An 8,923-nucleotide genomic window follows, 5' to 3' on the forward strand; every position below is an offset into this window, starting at 1 on the left:
TGCGGACCGTTAATACGTTGGGCCGTTTTCATGTAAAAAACCCGTTGGGCTGTTTTCATAGAGTTATCAAATACGGCCTATTAACGGCCCGTTATGGTCCACAAATAGTACGGCCCATGATTGGCAAAATGATGATACGCCCCATAGAAGGCCCATGGATCCTACGGCCCGTATGAGGCCCATGGATAGTACGGCCCGTAGAAGGCCCATGGATCGTACGGCCCGTAGAATGCCCATGGACCCTACGGCCCGTAGAAGGCCCATGGACCCTAAGGCCCGTATAGAAGGCCGATGGATCCTACGGCCGGACGAAGGCCCATGGATCATACGGCCTGCAGGAGGCCCATGGTTACAACAGTCCGTGTGTTGCCATGATTATTTTGGCCTAGTTACCAAAAATAGGCTATTGTGGCCACTAGAAAAAATAAAGAAAAAGAACTACAGTGACTACAAGCAAACAACTAAACAAGACAATAAGGAAATAAATAAGCAAGCAATTAACGCTAGCCTATTACCGCTATTACACATATTACATCCACTGGGCATCAAAGTTCGCCACCAGTGCAAATATAGGGAACAAAGCAGAACATTCCATACACTGGCCGTCAAAATTTGCCACCAGTGCAAATAAACGCGGCAGGAAAACAAGAGCATAACTGCAACAACTGCAGAAGAGCTCAAGAAACGTTATCCTGGGTATCCACCATGCTGGCAATAAGCTTAGCAAGCTGATTAGCTTTGTCCTGTTTGGCGCTAAAATCCTTCAACGCTTGCTGTTGCACCAGAAAGTATGCATCTGAATGCTCCAGGGACTTCCGCAGTCCTTCCGCTTCTTGTCGCAGCACAGCTGATCGATGTCTTTCAGCTTGTAGTTGAGACTCAAGAAACCGAACTGATTCAGATAGTGAGTTTGAATAGCTTGTGCAAGCGGTAGTGGCCAGTAACTCGAACACTAAACCAAGACAGGACTTTGGGGTTGTCTCGCTGTCTTCAAGATAGTCTTCCTTACTTGTTTTATCAGCTTTGTTGGAGACCAACAAGGATGTGTCACTATCCTGAACCTTATCTGCATTACTTCCTTTACCATTGCTTAATAAGGCACTCTTCCCCAATATTCTGTCAGCATTCTAAAAGAAGAAACAAGCAGACACATAACAAGTTTAGCATGTACTAGTATATGAAACTTATTTCGGTAAAGCAGTTCATTAGTAAGGTGGACAAGATTAAACTACCAAGTCTTTTATTGCCAAGTAATAGTACACAATAAAAGCATCGAACAAACATATATCTATGTCCTATGGTCACTGCATTGTCTTGCCAAATCAAAATAGAGACACGGTTCAAATCATATCAGTTCAAGACAAAGTAGCAGTGAAAGAATAAAAAGCGTGGGAAACTACACGGCACAACAAGATTTCAGATGGGTACCACGGGTCTACATGTACAACAACACTATTGGCTCTGTTATGATGCTAGTAATGTGCATTATATGAAAGTCAACTGTATACATAATTGAAATTGAAATCAACAGAGCTATTGATAAGAGCAAACCTGTTAAAGAAACATGCGTGAACATACCTGCTGTGCCATTGGAGTTTCGATTGGATCCTTCAATTTAAAAGTAAGTTTGTATGAGTAAATACAGTGATACAAGAGCAAAGCAATCATAGTTAAAAAAGGCGCGCCTAAGCGAGCGCTTAAGCGCGCCTAGGCTCTAGGCGTTGGCAAAACGCATTGCGCATAACTACGCATAATGTGTGCATAACTGCGCATAAGCATGCGCTTTGGTCAGTAAAGCGCAAGGCGGTGGCAAAACGCACAATTAACGCCTAGCGCTTTTTTGAACTATGATAGCAATGGAATCTTAAATTAGAACAGTTGTTCTTCAGGTTTAGGCACTTGTTCTACATGAACAGAGTACAGTAAGACGCAAGTATACTTAAAAATAGAAAATGAGCTCATAGACCTTAACACATTCTTGGTTCGGGACCAGTATAGAACAAGGCGTTCCCAGTCATCGTCCAGTAAATGTGTCTCAGCAGAACGTAAGGGAATTTGATTAGTTTCTTTGCCGGTGAAGTACGTTTTCTTCAGGTAATTCCGATACTGCCACCAAGCATTCTTGAAGATAGCAGAGGTATTAGCACATGTTACCTCATCCTGAGTTTCCAAATCGGTCCTTCTCTATAGAGAAAAATGGGAAAATTTGCTGTATTATAACCATCATGGAGGTAGGATGTATGGGATGAAGCAAAGTAATTGCCATGAATAACATTACTTACACATAACTCTTGGACAAACACCTGCAACTGGCATTTTCCTTCATCTTCAGTATAATATTTCCAAGATGGGAAGATACGCACATACGATTTAACAACATCAAATGCGATAGATGCTAAACTACGACTAGTTGGTTGTGCTTCCTCCACAGGAATAGGTGTACTAACTGGTGGAGTTGGGGTTCGCCGTGATAGTACTGGCCCTTTGGGCACTGGAGCTGCCTTACTAACTGCTCTTGTTTGGGAGCTGTATGGTGGAGATGGTGTTGTGTCAACAGGAACTGGGTTACTATCGGCTGGGGTTGGGGTTAGATTGGGTGAAGCTGGTTCTCTGTCCATCGCAGTAGGGGTACAATCTGCGAGAGTTTGGGTTATGTGTGGTAGGGCTGGTTCTTGTGCATGTACAACCGGGGTGCTATCTCCACCAAGAGGTAGCACTGTCTTATTTGAAGACCGTGTTTTTAGTCCGCTAGATACTGGCATCACGTGCTCCAATTCAAATGGCTGATAAATAGGAAACATAGTTGAATGTACAAACATTGTATGAGAGACAGATGCAATAGATAGTGTGGAAAAAAGAGGGCATGAAATAGTTGACATGTATATTGTTTAACTAAAACGGATAGCATGACATAATTTCACATATATGATGTCTATCTAAACTGGATAGCATAGGATAACATAATTCAAAGATATGATGAATAACTAAACAGGATCGCATGACATAATTCACCTACATGTTATCTAAGTAATCAGGATCGCATCATTTAATTCACATATGTGATTTATATGCTGAACAGAGGGCATTCGATATGATGTCTGAACTAAGAACATGGTGTTGAATATTGTGTATATGATGTCTAAACTATGGAATGCAAGACACCGTATGCATGATATGAGCAGTATAACCGTGCCAAGTTAGAGCATACACCTCAGTGGGGGAATAGGACTGGTCATCTGTCTCTGAATCCATCTCTGAGGAGCTATCGGGACCCAACAAGAGATCTGCTTCGACAGGTAGCACTGTCTGCTCTGAAGGCCTTGTTTTCACTCCAGATTTTTCCATCTCCCACCCAAATGGCTGATTCACAGGAAGAGTAGTTTAATGTACAAACATTGTCGACAAATGGAAATGTAATGAAGAAAAGGATGGGCAAGATATCATTCAAATATATGATGCCTGGTTAAACAGGATGGCATTGCACATTTCACATATATATATTATGGCTGGCTAAAAGACATGAGACTGCATAATTCCCATATATGATATAGAAACTAAACAGGTGGCATTACAGAACATGTCTAAACTAAGCAGATGACATATATGATGTCAAAAGTAGGCACTGCAAGGCAACATATGCATGATATGACTAACATCATCATGCCAAGGTAGAGCAAACACCTTGGGGGGTAAATAGGAGTGGTCAGCGGCGTCTGAATCCGCCTCAGAACAGATATCTTCCTCTGGATTACAATCTGGAGAGGGGTGGGGAGGGTTTGCCATTGAACCCACCATGGAGCGATGTCTGCATGACATTGTATTGCCGCGCAAAACTCTTCTCTTTTTCTCTACATGTTCAGCATGACTGTACAATATCTGACATGCATACGAAAAAAATATGGTGAGATTATGTAAGGAGAGCATGCAGAAATTTAGAGTGATGGTAACAACCAGTGGATCGACGTTTTTCCGTTGAACCAAAATAGCCCTAATGGATCGACGTGAATGTATAGTAATAAGTGATGCAACAAGTGTACAACCTCTTTGCCGTAGCCGTGTCGACCTCAGCATCATTGGGTTGGTCGCTGAAGCAGTTGAGGCAGAGGTGGCTGTCGGAGGTGTGGAGGAAGATCTGTGGAATCTGTAGACGGCGTCCAGGGCACTGCTCTGTTGTGATGGATCGTTCTGACGTTGGAGCAGCTCCGGTGAGCCGTAAGACGTCAAGGCTGAAGCAGCACAAGACAGACATCGTCAATCTCAAGTGGGATTCTAATAGCATCTACAATAGATGATGTAAAATGGATGTAAAATTAACATCACCAAAAACCACCTGACTACAACAGATGAGGTAAAAACTGTTGACTCTGAACTTAACTGTCGAAACTGAAATTTACTATGGAATCTGAATGCTACTGTCGAAACTGAACGCAATGGTAGCAGAGAGGCACTTGACATGTAGTTTAGGGAGGGCCTGCAGTTCATCTTCAACCTGCACCCCCTGAGCCGCCAGCCACCACCGGCCGAACCGCCGGCCCCAACACCGCCTCGCCGCCCCGAAACAACTCGCCACCGCCGTCCCAGCCAACCCTCTAGGCCCCCGCCCCCACCCTGAACCCTAAGATAGATAGTGGGGGTACCTCTCCGGCGAGCCCCCGTCCCCGCTGCGGGTGGTTCTTCCTTAACTCCGGCGAGCCCCCCAACCCCTGAAAATCGACTGACCCAAAAGTCGATTCGGTCGACTGATGTGTGGCTTAATCGGAGCAGAGCAGCAGCATGAGCGAGGGGGAGAGCAGCAGCAGCAGCTGGGCGAGCGAGCGAGCGATTGAGCGAGAGCCGGAGCAGCAGCAGCGCGAGCGAGCGAGAGCGGGAGCAGCAGCAGCAGATCCGGCTGGTATGGACGCCGCCGCCGAAGGGGCCTCGCACTGGGGGAGAGCCGCCGTGGAGATGTCACCCGCGGCGCCGGCTTCAAGGTAGCCGCTCCATGGGGGTGCGGGATGGAGCACCGTCGGTGCCGGGAGGTCGAGTTAAGGAGAAGGTGCGATGCGATGAGTGTACAACCTCTTTGGTGGCGCCAAGTAGGCCTCGGCTTCGTCCGAGGAGTCGGTGAGGATGCTGCGGTTCCGGTGTTGTAGGTTAAGGCAGCGCTGTGGGGATGGAGCAGCCGCGATAGACGAGGCGATCGTCGGAGCAGCTCCTTGGAGGTGGACGATGGGGCGGCTGAACCGGCGGGACGGCGAGATGGACGACAGATCCTCATCCGGGGAGGTGGACGAGGGACGTCGAGCTGTTGCGGTGGACGACATCGTCGGGGAAGAGGCTCTGGCTGGGCAACGGTGACGTGGCAGACAGAGGAAGGTGGGGTTTCGCGGCTGGAGCGGAGAGGTTATGGCGGCCTGGGATTTTGAATGGCGAAAAGGGGGCGATGGGAGGGGTGAAGCATGACTTAGGGACGTGCTTGTCTAAAATGTAGGGTGTGTTACAAAAGTACCCCCCACCGATTTGAACTAGCGGCCCTTTCGGCTCAGGGTTAGAAGGGGGATTTCGCGTGTCGGGATTTGGCAGCTGGAGGGAGTTTTCGCGCGCGTTGTAATTTCGGGATAGCAAGGCGCGGGTTGTGAAGGCGCCAGTTTTGGGAGCACGATATCTGAATTTTCGGGATATAACAAGACGCGGGTTGAATTTTAGGGACAAGCCTAACGTGTAGTAATATTGTACTTGTACGTACCAAATCAATTCGCACTTCCCTCAACCAAAAGAAAACGAAAAAATAAAACTATTCACACCACACAAAGAGAGAGTCTTGCCCCGTTTTACTATACAAATGTTATTCAAAGCTACTCCCTCCTTCCATCTATATAGGGCCTAATGCGTTTTTCGATGCTAACTTTGACCAAATATTAGAGCAATGATATATGACATGCAACTTACACAAAGCACACCGTTAAATTCGTCTCTGAAAGGTTCTTTCAATGATATAATTTTCACATTGTGCATGTCATGTACTATTAATCTTGTCAATAGTCAAAGGCGGTCTTAAAAATCTCATTACGCCCTATATAGATGGAAGGAGGGAGTATGAATCCATGTTATGTCCGATTAAATTTTTTCGCTTGCTATATAATGCATGTAACCTACTCATACCAACATTTTAGTGCATTCCAAATGTCTATACTACCGCTGCAATTCGAACTAAATTTGAATTCGTTTCTCTATTTCAATAAGAATCTACAATCATGATTGTTGCCAACTTCAACCATCATAGTTTCCTTGCTATCCGCCAGATATAAATCGGACGGCCTATAATGCAGGATGGCAGGCACACCATCATCAACAACTCCGTTTTTTATAAGAGTAGAGATAAAATATATTAAATGTAGTATAACATGTTCATAACCACACCATGTGTATCACCGTTATATATATTCACACATGCGTCGGTTTGAAACACTATGATAAATTCTTCAAATATCCGAATTCGCTTTTTATAATGAAGTATATATGATCTCTATTCGTCTTTTACACCCACACAACCCTCTTATCTTTGTAGCTAGCGCTAACTTTCTCTTGTGCATGCACACGCCCGCATCCCTCACCCCCCTCAGCATTCTCTAGCTCCATCGCGCAAATTCATCTTTTCACTTTAGGTCGTTCACCCACGGTGTGTGTAGGCCCCTCAGCTCCTTCTTTACGGCACACATCGATCGATATGCCTCTCTAGCCAGGTGTGCCTAGCACAAACACAAGCTTCCCCTCTTCTCTTGTCACCGTCCATGCCTCACTCCCACCACTCTTTTCATCGTTCTCGTACTCGCACACTCCTCCCCCTCGATATAGTATGCCTCTCGTACCACCTCCTACATGCATCCCTCTCTCTCTATCCTTCTCCTCGTGCTCATTTGCTTCTAACACACACATGCATGTATACCGATCGATCTCCCAACATATACCTAGATCGACTTTAACTACCCCCCCCATCGATCGACGTACCTCACAAGTTATGTCTCTCCTTTCTCTAACAAAGGGCGATTGATCTTCCTATGTAGTTACGTCTGCTTACCACAGCCACATCGTCCCCCCTCATCATTCGTGCATGCCTCCTGACCCGTCTCTCACACGCACGTGCACAGACAACAAGCAGCCATCTCCTCTCTTATTGATATTGCGGGCGTGCCCTCCGTTTGTCTAGCAAGCCTATCCCACCATTTGTTAGAAGCAACTCCACTACCACCCCCTCCAACACTCTAGCTCTGTCTCTCTCCCAACCTTATTCCTCTCCTGCACATATGCATGGATGCCGATCGATCTCCCTTAATACATGAGGCAGATCGATCTCCTTAATACATGAGGTAGGCCTCTCTCCTCCTCCACACATATACCAGCCATTGTACCTCTATAGTTAATTGGGCCTCCCTCTTCCCCCACCACACACCGATAGTCGAGCGCTGCAGGTAGGTATCCATGCCACAGAGACAAACTGCACATGTCCCATCTCACGTTCCAGTAGGCCAGCCACTCTATATCTTTGACGTGGGCACACACAAATTCGATGGCACTCTTTATCGATCGCGCGCGCACACACACACATCATCCCTCTCTTCGATTCTATGGACACCTCAAGCCGATGATACCTCCACTCTCTTCTCGTGGATCGCCCCCTCTATATATATGTTATATCCAGGACTATTTCACACACATTGCATATGTTACATTTTTTGATTGACCCCCCCCCCAAAAAAACTCTCAAGAACCCACACACTATATCTCTCTAGGTTTGTATCTCTCTCACACAACCCCACGTAGGTGGTGTACGTATACAAGAAGAGAATAGGTGCACCGTGCACGTACTCACGCTTCGTGCCCAGCCACACCCGCGCGGGTACACGGTGGAGCTCATTTCTTTACGAAATGGCAGCCCACGTGCTAATTTGAACGCCTGTAGCGGTTGTTTACCTAGGGAGGTCGTGTACCACGCGTGCACGAAACAAAGTTCGACTTGACGCGTTGCCGTGTTATTTTTAAATAAAGTTATAGCGTTCAATGGCACACGATATAAACGATTTTTATGGAGAAAAAGGTAGTCCGCTCACTATATACAATGGAGCCTGCCTGCCTGGTTTGTCGCTCTTCAGAGTATCTCACACAAGGCTGCGGTGGCCTCTCTCTCTCTCACCGTTGGTCACTGATCCGGCCGCATCCCGTCCGCCGGGGGAAAGGGAGTGCGGTGGCCTCTCTCTCTCTCACCATTGGTCACTGATCCGGCCGCATCCCGTCCGCCGGGGGAAAGGGAGGAAGTGCATCGTTTCTCCGTTTGACGGCGCCGAGGCACGTCCCGATCTGCGGTACACGCCGTTCTCTCTGACCAAGCTCCGGCGCGGCAGGGCCTACGCCACCTGCTCGCAGATTCCGCCCGCCGCCGCTCACCTAGTTACATCCCGACGACCTCCAGGTATCCCCTCCGGCCTTGCTCCACTGCCCGTCTTCCCACGTCGCTGCATGTGGATCTTCCATAGTTCTTTGCCCAAAACGTAGCTCGTCCGGCGTACTTTCCATATTGCATTCTCGTCCTCACACCGTTTTAGACAAACACAACCGTGTTGTTATCTTCCCTTAGGACAAGGAATATGCTTCTTTTTTGTCGTCGCATGTGTCATCAACTGTTATTGGCCAGTAATTGTTTCCTTTCTACTCGTTGCTATTGCGACCTTTTGGTGAACTGCACAAATCACTTTTTTCTTAAGAGTGTTTTGTGCAGTTGTACTAAAATGTCACACGGGCAACGTCTCTACATTTCAGTGCGACTGCACAAAGGGAGATTGGTTTTGCTCTATCCTCCTCATCCAACTCCGAGCCTAATCTTCTCCAACTAGTTAGTCTTAAGAGAGACTGCAAAGGTGACCGGCTTCTATTTGTGTGTTTATTGTTT

This window comes from Triticum aestivum, chromosome 2D (genome assembly GCF_018294505.1).
Source record: "Triticum aestivum cultivar Chinese Spring chromosome 2D, IWGSC CS RefSeq v2.1, whole genome shotgun sequence".
Taxonomy (NCBI): Eukaryota; Viridiplantae; Streptophyta; class Magnoliopsida; order Poales; family Poaceae; genus Triticum; species Triticum aestivum.